The sequence below is a fragment of the Lissotriton vulgaris genome, chromosome 8 (genome assembly GCF_964263255.1).
Source record: "Lissotriton vulgaris chromosome 8, aLisVul1.2, whole genome shotgun sequence".
NCBI classification, from domain to species: Eukaryota; Metazoa; Chordata; class Amphibia; order Caudata; family Salamandridae; genus Lissotriton; species Lissotriton vulgaris.
In genome coordinates this window covers 993,415,814-993,434,165 of record NC_141696.1, presented here as the reverse complement: position 1 = coordinate 993,434,165, position 18,352 = coordinate 993,415,814, and positions in this window count along the sequence as shown.

Sequence of the window (18,352 nt, the reverse complement as noted above, 5' to 3'; positions counted from 1 at the left end):
TGGGCCCGCGGCCTTTCCGCTTGCCAGGTCTTGCAGAGCTTCCAATACCTCAGACATTGTGATATCTTGTTCCAGAAATTCGATCTGGGCCTGTTTTAGCTTACTACCCATGTCTAGCCAGCTTATATTTGGGGCCTCTACACCTGCTTCCTCCTGATATAAATCTTGATAGAATTTCCTAAACACCTCCAAAATTTCACCTGATTTATCGTATATGTGGCCCTGATATTCAATTTGTGTCACTATATTCTTACTTGCCACCTGTCTGATTTGCAGGGCAAGTGCTCTACCTGCTTGCTCGCCAGTTTCGTAAAGGCGTGATCTCTGTACCTGATAATTTGCTGCCGCCTTTCTTGCTAGTTGTTTCTGGATCTCTGCTTTTAGGGAGTTTACTCTATGTAGACTCTCGACAGATTGAGCACCTACAGTTATATCTAGTCTGTGTTGTGTCTCTGCCTCACTCAGCTTTCCCATCAATGCTTCCCTTTCCCTGTTAATCTTTTTCCATACGTTGGTAGTATAATTTATGGTCTCTCCTCTTAATCCTGCCTTAAAGCTATCCCAGACCCCTCCCCTTGATGCACTATACCTATTGGCATCAAAAAAGGCCTGGGACCATTTTTTCATATGAGTGATGTAATCCATATCTGCTAATAGTTTTTTATCAAATGTCCAAGGCCTAGGAGCTTTATATGGTTTATTGATAACCATATTTAGGACTAGGGGATTGTGATCTGACATGATTTTGGGAAGCTTGTTTATTTGAACACTCTTCAGCAGGGTGGTCGAGATCATGAAATAATCCAATTTCGAATATTTGTTAAAGGGATGTGAAAAATAAGTAAACCCTGGATCTCCACTCAATAAATTTCCCCAGACATCGTCTAAGCCATGTGACTGCATCATTGAAGTTATTGCTCTAAACACCCTTGGCTTCCTGCCTATGTATGGGCTACCATCCGAGAAATTAGCAGAAACGTTAAAATCCCCACATAATACAATGGGGGTATGCCAGTCAATTAGTTCATTTTCAATGTGACTAAAGACCTCTGACTCGTCTGTGTTAGATCCATATATCGAGCAGATAGTGATACCTAAATTCATTTCACAAATTGCCCATCTTTCTAGTGGATCCGCCTTACACCTGTTGGCCCCCCCTAGCCCCACTTTACCAATTATGGCCACACCTCTTATCATAGAAGTCTGGGATGTACATGACAGCAATTCATAGCCTTTAAAGTTCAACCAGTGTTTTTTCCTCCAGGGTAAGTGGGTCTCTTGTAGACATATTAAATCTAAGTTTATCATATTTAGATATTGTTCAAACTTCCCCCTCTTTTTCCAATCATTTAATCCTCCAATATTGAGAGATCCGATCCTTAGCTTAGACATATCTAGTTTTCAAGTTTTGCCAGTCCATCAACCTGTCCAAATAACTAATATATACACAATATACATAATGGGAACGTATCCTTAGTTTCAAATTTACTCTTTCATTCGAAATCATTTTACCAGTATGAACTCTCTTCAATTTTTTAGTTTCTCCCCCCACCCCAGCCACCCAACCCCCTTTTCCCCCCTCCCTGCCCCACCCTCTTCCCCCCCTCCTGCCACCCTTTGAGGCAACCTGGGTTTAGACTCACCCAGCTGTTGATGGCCGTGTGTTCTGTACGCCTGGACTTGCCCCTGGCCTGATACTGTTTGAACCTAGAGAGTATCAACCATATGTTAAATAATAATAGTTTGTCGGCACTAGATTCCCTCTTCTATTCAGTTGCCATTATTTTGTTTAATTCTTGCTTCAACCTCCTTAAGATAGGCCTCCGCCTTGATTTCACTTGTGAAACTCTTCGTTGAGCCTTTGTAAGTTATTTTTAAGCGCGCCGGATTTTGTAGATAGACCGTTGCTCCTAGCTTTTCAAAAGGGGCAAAAAGTTGTCGCATTCGCCAACGTCTTTCTACTGTTGCGTGTGCGAAATCTGGTCTTGCAAAGAACTTAAAACCCCTATATTCTCTTTGAGCCGTTGGCCTGGCCAAGTCATATATAATGTCACGTACCAGAAAGTTTCCAAAGTTGACTAAAAATGCTCTGGGATATTGCGGAGATTTCTCTGACCGTTTTGATTGTGTTAGTGGAAAGCGATGTGCTCGACATACTTCTCTATCCATTTCCCAAGAGTTGAGTTCCGGAAAAGAAGATTTTAGTAGATTAGTCATGAAGCTTCTTGGATCACTCCCTTCCGAGCCCTCAGGAATCCCAAGAAATCGAAGATTATTCCTCCTTGCTCTATTTTCTTGGTCTTCGACCTTTATCATTAAGTCCTTGATTATTCCCTCGTGCTCCTTTGCCTGAAGTTGTAGTTTGCCAACGTCTGATTCCAAGTTTTCTGCACGAACTTCTACCGAGCACATTCTATCAGAGATTTCCAGGCATGTACTACCAACTTTATTAATAGCACCTTTCAATTTTTGAATGGCGACATGGTTTCTTTGGCTATCTTTCTTTACGTCCTGATGAAAAGTTTTTATTGATTCTAGGACTTCACTAAGTGTGGGCTCACTATGCTTCATCTGCTCATCGTCATCCCGGATGTCGGAGATATTCTTATTTCTTTCAGATTCCATGTTTGATTTACGATGAGGGCTTTTACGTGAGAGTTTGGTTCTCACTATTGTATGTTCTGGGTTACTTCCAGGATCTGTTGTTTCATCAAGAATTATTTTTGAGTGCCTTTTATGTTTACTTCTTTTTTTCCCCATTTTTTTTGCTGGTGTATTATCGTATATTAGTGCATTTTTAGATCCAATATCTGTTGGTGAAGGTACTTTTTTGTCAGGTTCCTCCTGTCTAGAATCCTTGCCAAGATCGCTCTCTTCACTGGATTTGCTGGATTCGCTGGAGATTGATATTCCTGTCTCATAGATCTCTGACTCAGAGTCATCGGAGACTTCTGCTGAAGCATACCCTTCCATCACTGGGTTAATATTCGAGGCTTCTTCTGAAGTGCTCCCTTTCACAAATGGACTTATATTTGAGACTGCGTCTATGCTAGGGCCAGATCTGCTTTCTGCCCTCATATTTTCATGTTCTAAATGCTCTACTGAAGGTACAGCTTCAGCTGCCGCAGTGATGGCCTTATTTTGCAATCCTTGTTGATCCATTGTAGTTAATACAGTTTCATTGGGAAGGCAACTCTGTTGTATTTCTTTGATTGCTGGGCTAAATATGTTTGAAATTCTAGGTGGTAGCCTATTGAGTGGCCAGTTACGTTAGCTGCAGCTTTTAAGTTTTTGATCGTTTGTAGTCTTTTGGCCTTTTTCTCCAAGAGATCAAGATTCTCTCTGGTTACCAATTCCTTTTCTGCATCTTTTGCTCTCTGTTTTTCCTTGGCTTTCTTTTTTGGTTTCTCGTCTTCCTTATGGAGTTTCTGTTCATTCTGTTCATTCTCAATGTCTCTATCTCTTCCATCAGGCTTGGTAGCTCTTGTTTTGCCATCATTATTTTCATCATTATTTTCCATCGCCTTATAACCCCTGGTTTCGGGTCGTCTCTGTGTTTCTTTTATTTTCTGAGATTCTTGTAAATTATAGGTCTCTTTGGTATTTCCTCTGTCCTCTGAATTCTCTTCCCTTTCGTGACTTTCTTGTTTTTCTTGATCACCCTCTACTCCCTGAGCCAGGGCCTTTGCTTTTGCTTTTGCTTTTGTATCCTTTTTTGTATCGTTCTTTGTCTCTGTTTGATTCTGTTTTTGGTTTTGAACTTGATTATCACTGTCTTTATCCTTATCTTTACCTTTATCTTTTACTTTAATTTTCTCCATATCTTTCTCCATGATCGTATTCGGCTGTGAGATCAGAGTCGGTATGGTAATTCCCGCCATATTTGCTGCTAACAGTACTGCATTGCCTCTGACTCCGATTCCTCCACCTCTAATCCTTGTAAACTTTGTAATTGGTCTGAGTCTGAGTCTGAGTAAGCTTAAGGCCCCAGCATACACTCTTTTTCTCCCACAAATCCTAGTGATCTTAGTGTCTAGACCTATATTTTTTCCCAATGGTAGGTCTGAGCAGATTAGATAGAATTTTTGAATGACCGCCAGAAAGCCCATATGTGGTTTCCTTTTCTTGCTCCCAGTTTATTTATTTCGAGATTTGAATTTAATTCACTTCCTTTTATTTATTTATTTTTATTTATTTATTTATTTTTTTTCCTCCGGTTCCCGTTCCACTATTTTGGCCCTTGCGTTGAATTATATCCTCGTATCCTCGTATTGTATTATTATTCCTCTTATCTCTTGTCTCTTTGTCTCTTTATTTCTTTACTTTCGGTTTCCCCCCCACCAGTCTGGGTCTTCCGAGCTTCCTGGGCTAGCAACGTCGTCTCCCTTGACAACGACGCGTGGTCTCCTGTCTTTTTTACGTTCGGCCGCCGTGTCTGCAGATGACAGATGACAGAAGGCAGAGGCGGTGAGTGGAGCGCAGAGGAGTGCAGAGCCGAGAACGGAAAGCCGAGCACTGAGCTCGAAGAACAGACTCCTCTGCTAATGAAGGCCGGGGAGAGCAGTCACTGCTGAACGCAGGGCAGGTAAGGAGCTTTCGAATCTCTTTCCCCTTTTCTCTGCCTGCCTGCGCCGCCTGTTGCCTTACTATTGTGCTTCAATTATGCTGCAGTTGCAAACGCTACCATCAATGACACTGAAAGCACTGAGAGCACTGAGAGCTCGGCACTGAGATCTGCGTGACCCCCCCTGAACCCAGAGAGCATGGGTATAGTATTGTTAGTACAGTTAGTTGTAATAAGGCAAGTAGATTAGCAGTTCAAGTCGCGCTGTGTATCTGAGTCTTTGTCACGTACTTCAGCACTCCGTTTATAAATTAGCGCACACCATTCACGCTGCTTAAGCCCTTAAGAAAAGACTTTTTCGCAGAATGTTGCAGCCTCCTCACGGCCTCTTCACAGCCTCTTCAAAGCCTCACAACAGACGTAAGACATTTAACACGTTGCTGGCTCGATCCGCTCCAATCTCTGATCTGCGATCTGCTCTGCCTGCACTCGCTCACCATCTGTTCACCACCAAACCCGTATCTGACGAGGCATCCATGATGAGATGAGAGACACCGTGCATCACGCCGCTAATGGAGCCGGTATGAACCATAGCTTTGGTTACAGCTTCACATTTGCTTTTCCGAGATAAATCTCCGTCGACAAACAAGCACAAACGGAAGCTTTTTGAAGCTTGACAATCTAATCAGAATGCGTCTCAGGCATCTCGGGCATCTCAGCTCCAGGAGCAAGCACTGCAGCGACCTCTCACACTGACGCCATCTTGCCTCGCTCCTCCCTCTCGGAAGGGAAACCTTTCTGTACAAAAATAATCACAAGAGGCTTTTCCTCTTTCTATGTGTGCTGTAGAATGCACATAGAAAAAGGAAATACGAGGAGAAATAAAGACATTTCTCCCTGTTGCGCCTCCCTTACGCCTCCCCTGGGGAGGCGTAAGCTTTTGGCACTGCTTCAGAGTTACGATTTCTTGTAAATCTGGGGCAGTGTCAAAAGGCCATGGATGTTGCTGGGAACGCCCCCAGCTACACCCATTGCACGCCCCTTTAACGCAGTACACTGCGTTAAAGGGACTGATATTTATCAGGCAGCAGTACGCCACAAAAACTGGCGTACTGCTGCCTGATAAATACCATGCAAGCTTCTGCGCCACGGAACTTCATGAAAAGTGAAGTTCCAATGGCGCAAGGGGCCTCATAAATGAGGCCCAATGTATTTTGCCATTTCTACAGCAAAGTCTTTAAGCATAAGATTAGCAAAGTGCTATTCATGCCGAGCTGTAAAATGGCAAAAGCCTTTTACCACTCCAGACACCGTATTACAGCTTTGGATTGGTAAAAAACTATCCAAGCCAACCGGAAATTAATAAAAGCAACACCTGACATGTGTTTCACTATCATTATATCTACAACAAGGGGTGGTGAGGGACAGAGCCTCCGAATTAAACAGAATACTCTCACCCAGTCAAGAGATCAGGGCTAGATCCAACACCGTTTTTTAGCTCACTGCACCATCCCAGCCCCAGAACCTGGCTGTATGCAAATTAGTCTGTTCCTGTCCCAGTGCATGATGGGAACAGGGCAAACCAAACTACAAAAGCCAATTCTTACACTGGGAAGGAAACAAGCTACCGGGGACCGGTTTCTGGCATTTCAGCCTCTTCGGCCCGGCTTGCTCGAATCCTGATGGTGCAATGAGCAAGGGACTCACATCTGAGTATACCCCTCCACGCTTAGGGTGGACAAAAATATCTACAACAAGGGGTGGTGAGGGACAGAGCCTCCGAATTAAACAGAATACTCTCACCCAGTCAAGAGATCAGGGCTAGATCCAACACCGTTTTTTAGCTCACTGCACCATCCCAGCCCCAGAACCTGGCTGTATGCAAATTAGTCTGTTCCTGTCCCAGTGCATGATGGGAACAGGGCAAACCAAACTACAAAAGCCAATTCTTACACTGGGAAGGAAACAAGCTACCGGGGACCGGTTTCTGGCATTTCAGCCTCTTCGGCCCGGCTTGCTCGAATCCTGATGGTGCAATGAGCAAGGGACTCACATCTGAGTATACCCCTCCACGCTTAGGGTGGACAAAAATATCTACAACAAGGGGTGGTGAGGGACAGAGCCTCCGAATTAAACAGAATACTCTCACCCAGTCAAGAGATCAGGGCTAGATCCAACACCGTTTTTTAGCTCACTGCACCATCCCAGCCCCAGAACCTGGCTGTATGCAAATTAGTCTGTTCCTGTCCCAGTGCATGATGGGAACAGGGCAAACCAAACTACAAAAGCCAATTCTTACACTGGGAAGGAAACAAGCTACCGGGGACCGGTTTCTGGCATTTCAGCCTCTTCGGCCCGGCTTGCTCGAATCCTGATGGTGCAATGAGCAAGGGACTCACATCTGAGTATACCCCTCCACGCTTAGGGTGGACAAAAATATCTACAACAAGGGGTGGTGAGGGACAGAGCCTCCGAATTAAACAGAATACTCTCACCCAGTCAAGAGATCAGGGCTAGATCCAACACCGTTTTTTAGCTCACTGCACCATCCCAGCCCCAGAACCTGGCTGTATGCAAATTAGTCTGTTCCTGTCCCAGTGCATGATGGGAACAGGGCAAACCAAACTACAAAAGCCAATTCTTACACTGGGAAGGAAACAAGCTACCGGGGACCGGTTTCTGGCATTTCAGCCTCTTCGGCCCGGCTTGCTCGAATCCTGATGGTGCAATGAGCAAGGGACTCACATCTGAGTATACCCCTCCACGCTTAGGGTGGACAAAAATATCTACAACAAGGGGTGGTGAGGGACAGAGCCTCCGAATTAAACAGAATACTCTCACCCAGTCAAGAGATCAGGGCTAGATCCAACACCGTTTTTTAGCTCACTGCACCATCCCAGCCCCAGAACCTGGCTGTATGCAAATTAGTCTGTTCCTGTCCCAGTGCATGATGGGAACAGGGCAAACCAAACTACAAAAGCCAATTCTTACACTGGGAAGGAAACAAGCTACCGGGGACCGGTTTCTGGCATTTCAGCCTCTTCGGCCCGGCTTGCTCGAATCCTGATGGTGCAATGAGCAAGGGACTCACATCTGAGTATACCCCTCCACGCTTAGGGTGGACAAAAATATCTACAACAAGGGGTGGTGAGGGACAGAGCCTCCGAATTAAACAGAATACTCTCACCCAGTCAAGAGATCAGGGCTAGATCCAACACCGTTTTTTAGCTCACTGCACCATCCCAGCCCCAGAACCTGGCTGTATGCAAATTAGTCTGTTCCTGTCCCAGTGCATGATGGGAACAGGGCAAACCAAACTACAAAAGCCAATTCTTACACTGGGAAGGAAACAAGCTACCGGGGACCGGTTTCTGGCATTTCAGCCTCTTCGGCCCGGCTTGCTCGAATCCTGATGGTGCAATGAGCAAGGGACTCACATCTGAGTATACCCCTCCACGCTTAGGGTGGACAAAAATATCTACAACAAGGGGTGGTGAGGGACAGAGCCTCCGAATTAAACAGAATACTCTCACCCAGTCAAGAGATCAGGGCTAGATCCAACACCGTTTTTTAGCTCACTGCACCATCCCAGCCCCAGAACCTGGCTGTATGCAAATTAGTCTGTTCCTGTCCCAGTGCATGATGGGAACAGGGCAAACCAAACTACAAAGGCCAATTCTTACACTGGGAAGGAAACAAGCTACCGGGGACCGGTTTCTGGCATTTCAGCCTCTTCGGCCCGGCTTGCTCGAATCCTGATGGTGCAATGAGCAAGGGACTCACATCTGAGTATACCCCTCCACGCTTAGGGTGGACAAAAATATCTACAACAAGGGGTGGTGAGGGACAGAGCCTCCGAATTAAACAGAATACTCTCACCCAGTCAAGAGATCAGGGCTAGATCCAACACCGTTTTTTAGCTCACTGCACCATCCCAGCCCCAGAACCTGGCTGTATGCAAATTAGTCTGTTCCTGTCCCAGTGCATGATGGGAACAGGGCAAACCAAACTACAAAAGCCAATTCTTACACTGGGAAGGAAACAAGCTACCGGGGACCGGTTTCTGGCATTTCAGCCTCTTCGGCCCGGCTTGCTCGAATCCTGATGGTGCAATGAGCAAGGGACTCACATCTGAGTATACCCCTCCACGCTTAGGGTGGACAAAAATATCTACAACAAGGGGTGGTGAGGGACAGAGCCTCCGAATTAAACAGAATACTCTCACCCAGTCAAGAGATCAGGGCTAGATCCAACACCGTTTTTTAGCTCACTGCACCATCCCAGCCCCAGAACCTGGCTGTATGCAAATTAGTCTGTTCCTGTCCCAGTGCATGATGGGAACAGGGCAAACCAAACTACAAAAGCCAATTCTTACACTGGGAAGGAAACAAGCTACCGGGGACCGGTTTCTGGCATTTCAGCCTCTTCGGCCCGGCTTGCTCGAATCCTGATGGTGCAATGAGCAAGGGACTCACATCTGAGTATACCCCTCCACGCTTAGGGTGGACAAAAATATCTACAACAAGGGGTGGTGAGGGACAGAGCCTCCGAATTAAACAGAATACTCTCACCCAGTCAAGAGATCAGGGCTAGATCCAACACCGTTTTTTACTCAGACATGAGTCCCTTTCTCACTGCTCCATCAGGATTCAAGCAAGCCGGGCCGAAGAAGGCTGAAATGCCAGAAACCGGTCCCCGGTAGCTTGTCTCCTTTCTGGTGAAGAATTGGCTTGGTAGTTTAGTCTGCCCTGTTCCCATGATGCACTGGGCCAGGGACAGACTGATTTGCATATAGCCAGGTTCTGAGCTGGGATGGGGCAGTGAGATAAATAACGGTGATGGATCAAGCCCTGATCTTTGGACTGGGTAAGAGTGGTCTATTTAACTCAGACACTCTGTTCATCACCACCCCCTTTTTGTAAATCGTTTTTGGCCACTATAGGTGTGGCAGGGTATACTCAGACATGAGTCCCTTTCTCACTGCTCCATCAGGATTCAAGCAAGCCGGGCCGAAGAAGGCTGAAATGCCAGAAACCGGTTCCCGGTAGCTTGTCTCCTTTCTGGTGAAGAATTGGCTTGGTAGTTTAGTCTGCCCTGTTCCCATGATGCACTGGGCCAGGGACAGACTGATTTGCATATAGCCAGGTTCTGAGCTGGGATGGGGCAGTGAGATAAATAACGGTGATGGATCAAGCCCTGATCTTTGGACTGGGTAAGAGTGGTCTATTTAACTCAGACACTCTGTTCATCACCACCCCCTTTTTGTAAATCGTTTTTGGCCACTATAGGTGTGGCAGGGTATACTCAGACATGAGTCCCTTTCTCACTGCTCCATCAGGATTCAAGCAAGCCGGGCCGAAGAAGGCTGAAATGCCAGAAACCGGTCCCCGGTAGCTTGTCTCCTTTCTGGTGAAGAATTGGCTTGGTAGTTTAGTCTGCCCTGTTCCCATGATGCACTGGGCCAGGGACAGACTGATTTGCATATAGCCAGGTTCTGAGCTGGGATGGGGCAGTGAGATAAATAACGGTGATGGATCAAGCCCTGATCTTTGGACTGGGTAAGAGTGGTCTATTTAACTCAGACACTCTGTTCATCACCACCCCCTTTTTGTAAATCGTTTTTGGCCACTATAGGTGTGGCAGGGTATACTCAGACATGAGTCCCTTTCTCACTGCTCCATCAGGATTCAAGCAAGCCGGGCCGAAGAAGGCTGAAATGCCAGAAACCGGTCCCCGGTAGCTTGTCTCCTTTCTGGTGAAGAATTGGCTTGGTAGTTTAGTCTGCCCTGTTCCCATGATGCACTGGGCCAGGGACAGACTGATTTGCATATAGCCAGGTTCTGAGCTGGGATGGGGCAGTGAGATAAATAACGGTGATGGATCAAGCCCTGATCTTTGGACTGGGTAAGAGTGGTCTATTTAACTCAGACACTCTGTTCATCACCACCCCCTTTTTGTAAATCGTTTTTGGCCACTATAGGTGTGGCAGGGTATACTCAGACATGAGTCCCTTTCTCACTGCTCCATCAGGATTCAAGCAAGCCGGGCCGAAGAAGGCTGAAATGCCAGAAACCGGTCCCCGGTAGCTTGTCTCCTTTCTGGTGAAGAATTGGCTTGGTAGTTTAGTCTGCCCTGTTCCCATGATGCACTGGGCCAGGGACAGACTGATTTGCATATAGCCAGGTTCTGAGCTGGGATGGGGCAGTGAGATAAATAACGGTGATGGATCAAGCCCTGATCTTTGGACTGGGTAAGAGTGGTCTATTTAACTCAGACACTCTGTTCATCACCACCCCCTTTTTGTAAATCGTTTTTGGCCACTATAGGTGTGGCAGGGTATACTCAGACATGAGTCCCTTTCTCACTGCTCCATCAGGATTCAAGCAAGCCGGGCCGAAGAAGGCTGAAATGCCAGAAACCGGTCCCCGGTAGCTTGTCTCCTTTCTGGTGAAGAATTGGCTTGGTAGTTTAGTCTGCCCTGTTCCCATGATGCACTGGGCCAGGGACAGACTGATTTGCATATAGCCAGGTTCTGAGCTGGGATGGGGCAGTGAGATAAATAACAGTGATGGATCAAGCCCTGATCTTTGGACTGGGTAAGAGTGGTCTATTTAACTCAGACACTCTGTTCATCACCACCCCCTTTTTGTAAATCGTTTTTGGCCACTATAGGTGTGGCAGGGTATACTCAGACATGAGTCCCTTTCTCACTGCTCCATCAGGATTCAAGCAAGCCGGGCCGAAGAAGGCTGAAATGCCAGAAACCGGTCCCCGATAGCTTGTCTCCTTTCTGGTGAAGAATTGGCTTGGTAGTTTAGTCTGCCCTGTTCCCATGATGCACTGGGCCAGGGACAGACTGATTTGCATATAGCCAGGTTCTGAGCTGGGATGGGGCAGTGAGATAAATAACGGTGATGGATCAAGCCCTGATCTTTGGACTGGGTATGAGTGGTCTATTTAACTCAGACACTCTGTTCATCACCACCCCCTTTTTGTAAATCGTTTTTGGCCACTATAGGTGTGGCAGGGTATACTCAGACATGAGTCCCTTTCTCACTGCTCCATCAGGATTCAAGCAAGCCGGGCCGAAGAAGGCTGAAATGCCAGAAACCGGTCCCCGGTAGCTTGTCTCCTTTCTGGTGAAGAATTGGCTTGGTAGTTTAGTCTGCCCTGTTCCCATGATGCACTGGGCCAGGGACAGACTGATTTGCATATAGCCAGGTTCTGAGCTGGGATGGGGCAGTGAGATAAATAACGGTGATGGATCAAGCCCTGATCTTTGGACTGGGTAAGAGTGGTCTATTTAACTCAGACACTCTGTTCATCACCACCCCCTTTTTGTAAATCGTTTTTGGCCACTATAGGTGTGGCAGGGTTTACTCAGACATGAGTCCCTTTCTCACTGCTCCATCAGGATTCAAGCAAGCCGGGCCGAAGAAGGCTGAAATGCCAGAAACCGGTCCCCGGTAGCTTGTCTCCTTTCTGGTGAAGAATTGGCTTGGTAGTTTAGTCTGCCCTGTTCCCATGATGCACTGGGCCAGGGACAGACTGATTTGCATATAGCCAGGTTCTGAGCTGGGATGGGGCAGTGAGATAAATAACGGTGATGGATCAAGCCCTGATCTTTGGACTGGGTAAGAGTGGTCTATTTAACTCAGACACTCTGTTCATCACCACCCCCTTTTTGTAAATCGTTTTTGGCCACTATAGGTGTGGCAGGGTATACTCAGACATGAGTCCCTTTCTCACTGCTCCATCAGGATTCAAGCAAGCCGGGCCGAAGAAGGCTGAAATGCCAGAAACCGGTCCCCGGTAGCTTGTCTCCTTTCTGGTGAAGAATTGGCTTGGTAGTTTAGTCTGCCCTGTTCCCATGATGCACTGGGCCAGGGACAGACTGATTTGCATATAGCCAGGTTCTGAGCTGGGATGGGGCAGTGAGATAAATAACGGTGATGGATCAAGCCCTGATCTTTGGACTGGGTAAGAGTGGTCTATTTAACTCAGACACTCTGTTCATCACCACCCCCTTTTTGTAAATCGTTTTTGGCCACTATAGGTGTGGCAGGGTATACTCAGACATGAGTCCCTTTCTCACTGCTCCATCAGGATTCAAGCAAGCCGGGCCGAAGAAGGCTGAAATGCCAGAAACCGGTCCCCGGTAGCTTGTCTCCTTTCTGGTGAAGAATTGGCTTGTTAGTTTAGTCTGCCCTGTTCCCATGATGCACTGGGCCAGGGACAGACTGATTTGCATATAGCCAGGTTCTGAGCTGGGATGGGGCAGTGAGATAAATAACGGTGATGGATCAAGCCCTGATCTTTGGACTGGGTAAGAGTGGTCTATTTAACTCAGACACTCTGTTCATCACCACCCCCTTTTTGTAAATCGTTTTTGGCCACTATAGGTGTGGCAGGGTATACTCAGACATGAGTCCCTTTCTCACTGCTCCATCAGGATTCAAGCAAGCCGGGCCGAAGAAGGCTGAAATGCCAGAAACCGGTCCCCGGTAGCTTGTCTCCTTTCTGGTGAAGAATTGGCTTGGTAGTTTAGTCTGCCCTGTTCCCATGATGCACTGGGCCAGGGACAGACTGATTTGCATATAGCCAGGTTCTGAGCTGGGATGGGGCAGTGAGATAAATAACGGTGATGGATCAAGCCCTGATCTTTGGACTGGGTAAGAGTGGTCTATTTAACTCAGACACTCTGTTCATCACCACCCCCTTTTTGTAAATCGTTTTTGGCCACTATAGGTGTGGCAGGGTATACTCAGACATGAGTCCCTTTCTCACTGCTCCATCAGGATTCAAGCAAGCCGGGCCGAAGAAGGCTGAAATGCCAGAAACCGGTCCCCGGTAGCTTGTCTCCTTTCTGGTGAAGAATTGGCTTGGTAGTTTAGTCTGCCCTGTTCCCATGATGCACTGGGCCAGGGACAGACTGATTTGCATATAGCCAGGTTCTGAGCTGGGATGGGGCAGTGAGATAAATAACGGTGATGGATCAAGCCCTGATCTTTGGACTGGGTAAGAGTGGTCTATTTAACTCAGACACTCTGTTCATCACCACCCCCTTTTTGTAAATCACTATCATTATAGCTCTTCAGAGAGGTTTGGCTTTGTCCAGACATAAGGGAGCACCCAGTATCAGTCAAAACAATACCATTTCAGGCATAGAGTGTTTCATAAATTATGCAAAAAAGAAGCAGAGAACTCTGGGTAGTTCCCAAGTTTTGGTGGAGAGCGGCTCGTCTATAGAGCACCCTACAACACCAGTGGCACTCTGAATTTGCTCATCTCACAGAAACCTCACAAAACATGGGCATATGTATCATGATGCAACTGTATATGGGCAAAGCCATAGTAAGGTGTGGCATAGTCAGCAAATTCTGTCTCGACCAGCCTGAGGCAGGGCATGTTTGACAAAGGACACAGCAAGGTCAGCTAACAATTTGAGACAAGAAGCACTGGGCAAGGCACAACAATCTGAGGATGAGTTAACATTCAGATGTAGCATGGAATGTGGATATCACTTGTGGTTGCTGTGCGCCCTTCAATTGTTTCATTTATTCCATAAAGCTGTGAGCAAGACAAGGCCTCTCCTGTAGGAAATCACAGCAGTATCTGGTGAAGGCGATGTGTGACTGCAAGGTGGTTAAGGGGCATCGCTTGGAGAAGCTAAGGCCTGTCTGTGTTGTCTTTAAGGTTCCATTCCAACATCATTTGTCATCCTTGGAGACTGATTTACCTGTCTGTGCCTAGAGAGGATTATATGTAGCTGATTTAGAAATATAGCCCTTCTGGTTTAACACTGTCCAGAAACCCGATTAATTCTCTTATTGCCAGCATGAATAATTAACCTCAGATTAAATTAACACACATTTAAATGTTTCTAAACTACATTTTAATTAGGGAACTTTCCTATCATATTCATGGCCCATGTCTTCCCACTATTTAAACTGGCCCTTGCAAGATGAAGTATCCATTTCTGTCAGAAACACAAGTTACTCAGAGAAGCGAAGAAGAAATGGTTATATCAGGAAACTGAGATGTCTCTTTCCTGGGTGGGTATCAATACAAATTAGGCTGCTTTGTCCTAGACTGGGAGCAGCTAGCACAGCGGTTGTTGATTTCTTGAAGTGTACTTTAAGACTGCTGATGATGACATAATTTTTGACTACCATTGAACTGTGATGGAAGTGATCTTGTGATGAATACCCAAAGACTCACCCCCAGAAGGTGGAGAGCCGACATTATGGAGGGTGCAGAAATCTGGGCAGCATAAGATAGCGAGCCAGCTGTTGAAGCGCCCATGTTGGGCTTGGCTCACCAACTTTTGTCACCTTGCGCCTCCGCTGTGATAGGAGTGAACTCATGGCGGCTGATGGGGATGATAGGCATGACCGCAGGGCATGCCCAGGGGTCAAAAGGCCCAGAGCGATCGGGCACGGTCTCTGTTTGCTGTCCTCCTTGCCATGATGAGTGTTGCCAACAGCCGCTGTGAAACCGGCAGCGTATCAGAAGCCACTGCCTTCCTGGGGATGTCTCCTTTCTCTTCGTTATGGGTGGCTGCTATTGGTGAAGACCAGGGGCATTGTTTCTCGACAGCTAATTTTAAGCTTGAATCACTATTTCATTGATGTGACCTGTTTAACTGCATCCCCCGGTAATAGTTAATTTAATTCCATTACATCTGTGTTTATTTTCAGTGCGGCAAGCACTAGTTTGGGATATTTTTTTGCCAATAAACGGCATTCTGCTTTGCTAAAATTAATTGATTACCTTACCAGTGCACCTTTTGGCAGGTTATATACTCGTTATCGGTGTTTTGCTTGCGTGAGGTGCATGATCTCAGTCATAGTTGGGCGAAAAACAGTTCTCTAAGCACTGTTTACTACCTAGTATCCACACTGGCATTAATAAGGCTTAGGGCTTGCCCGTGTTGTAATGTGTTACATTCGCCTGTGGCTCCAGCACTTTTGTGGTCATGTCTGGTGGGGGCTTAATGGACTAGTTTCATCAGTCACCCAAGCATAAGCCGGGTTTACCTGCATTTGGTGGAGGCAACTACTTGACCCCTCTTCCCACCAGTGCCTAGACTAAGGAAGTAAGAAGTCAAAAGGGATCAGCTGATGTTATGTGTTGGGAATACTGCCCATTGATTTTATATCATTTTCATTTTGTTGAGGGTAACTAGTGACTTTGCGGGCTGGTATGCCTGGTAAGTTCAATAAGGGGGCGCAAGGACCGGAATAAGGAAGGAGTGATGATTAGGATTCCTTGTAGGAATTACTGTAGCTTTTACCCTCTGCAATCCTAGCTAGGGAGGGCCCTGACCCACCACAGCAGGCAGAGGTTCCTGAGTGGCCTAGAAGGGGGGGTGGCTCCCAGGGCCACTTTCACCCCTCCCTTAGCGAACAAGGATAGGAAGGGGCAAGGTTGAGCTGGGGCGGGTTGAGCCTCTCCCTCCTCAGTCCCTGGAGGGTTCTAGTGGAGTTGATAATGCTGCATCGATACATCGAAAGGAACAATGGATAGGAGGGAGAGGTAGTCCCAGGGGTTACAGGTGGGCTCAGGAGGGACCGTGGTTAATAATAACATTGTACAGAGCAGCAATACCTGCATAGCAGTCAGGGGGCTGCTCTCCTGCTAACCGCGAGTTCTTCCAATGCTGTGCTGCATGTAGGGCCAGGCTGATGCCATAGTCAGATCTAGTCTGACTAGATCTAGCCAAATTAGCTAATGTTCTGCTGTGGTTGTCTCAAGTGGGGGTGTTTATCTTCAGTTCCCAACAGGAGGAAAACAGCTTGGACACCTGTCAGACTTTGTTTTGGGGTCAAACAGATGGAGTGGAGTTGCTTCATATGGTGCTTAAAAAGCCTAAGGCACATTCCAAACAGCCCGTAAGGTCACCGCAGGGAGGGGGAAAGGGAGAGGGGCGTGTTGGGGAATATAATAAGAAGAAGTGTAGCAGGTCCCCAGGCACATGTAAGTTCAAACACAACTGCTTTTTCTGTAGTATGCCCTCCCATCTGGAGTTTTGGTGTTGCAAGACGGGGAGGGAGAAGGTGCACGAAGGACCAGTCTCTGTTTGCAAAGGCACATTCCCCAGTTAACCTATAGGTTATGACCCCTTGACTAAACAGCTATAGCAACACTGAAATGGCCCAAGTTCTGTATGAAGGTTTCAGGCATGGTTTAGGATTTTGGCACACAGCTGTTTGGGTGCTGTCCCCTTTTGCAAGAATCAGCACTTCTTACACCTACACTAAGCTATACAGAAAATTGACAAAGCGAAGAGGTTGAGATGGGTATCAGGGCCTGCTGGGGTTGGTGCCCAACAGACTCAAATCCTTATACACAACTTATCAGTCCCCCGGGGAAACTGGGGCAATCAGTGAAACTACTGACCCTGTCCTGTACCCTGTTAAATATGCTTTGCTTAACCAGGCTATTGCCATGGTCGACGTTGAGTGCAGGGACATTATTGCCAAGACATGTAGCTACACTTAAGAGCCTCCTCTTCACTTCTTCAATTCTGCATGAAAAGACGCTGAACACATGGCTTTTCAAGTAGTCCCACTAGGCCCTTGGTTTGCCTAGACTCACACCTGCTAAGCACCAGGATACCTTCCCTGGTAATAAAGCGCTCTACAAATCTACATGACATAAATTCTTTGACAAATGCATGCTGATATGGTGTTCGGTCTCTTGTGCAAACTTTGAGAAATTTAGCTCATTCCTGGAAGGCTTGGAATACTTCTACTTTTTGGGGCTCGCAGGATCATCTCAAAGTGGGAAAGCCTTAGAGATGTTGTGCAGGTGCTATGCCACTTCAGGTTCCCCTAATGCAGAAAAGACATGTGGGCCCCTCATGAATATTAGTTTTTTGAGTATCAAAAAGGACTCCATAGTTGGTCTGTGCTGACTTCCCAAGGAAAAGTTGGTGGTCTTCAGGGATTCAATAAGGTTCTGTTTTTGACTGCTTGGAAAATGACACTCCATCAGCTTCATATACTGGTTGGGTAGCTCAATTTTGCAATCTGCATAATTCTCATGGGGCGCCCCATCTCAAAATCTATTGCACAGGGGATTTCAGGCCTTAATCTGAAGCATCACCAAACAAGGTTGCCAGGGGAGCAAAATGAGCTCAGACCTGTACTCTGTTCTTTCTATCCCTTCTTGCTATGTTTTTTTCCCCCCCTTTTTTTCACAACAACTTTTTACTGTCAACAGCCAAAGGACGTTGCACAAGAACAGCGTTAGAACAGCGTTAAGTACATAACACAAATACTGAGGTCGACATTTTGTATCAAGTTATATAATAGAGAATCCTGTGCATAACAACTTGTCATAATAACAAATAACTAAAGTGCCATCAATCTACAATAAGTATAGAGCGTAGAAGGTCCATCCAAAACTGAAAGGTCTACATCACAACCATCTGTATATCCCCACATATCAACTATGTTCAAATCACTCTGTTGGTGGATCAGGAATGGGCTCTAATTAATCCCCCGGTAATCTGCCCATCTCTTCCATATCTTGGGAATTTTCCGAGGGCAGCTCCGAGCAGCAAAAATAGGTATCACCAGCCCCATGCAGAATTCTAAGCCCTTTTTTCAGACCCTTAAGGATGGCGGGAGGTATATTTCAATTCTTTTGTGATGTCACACTTTGCAACTGTGAGGCCCAGTAACAGTAGGTGTCATTTGTACACGTTTCCCCCAGTGTTGTCTGTGATATGTAGGAGGGCCAATCTGGGCATGTAGGGGATGTCCCACCCCAGTACCCGTG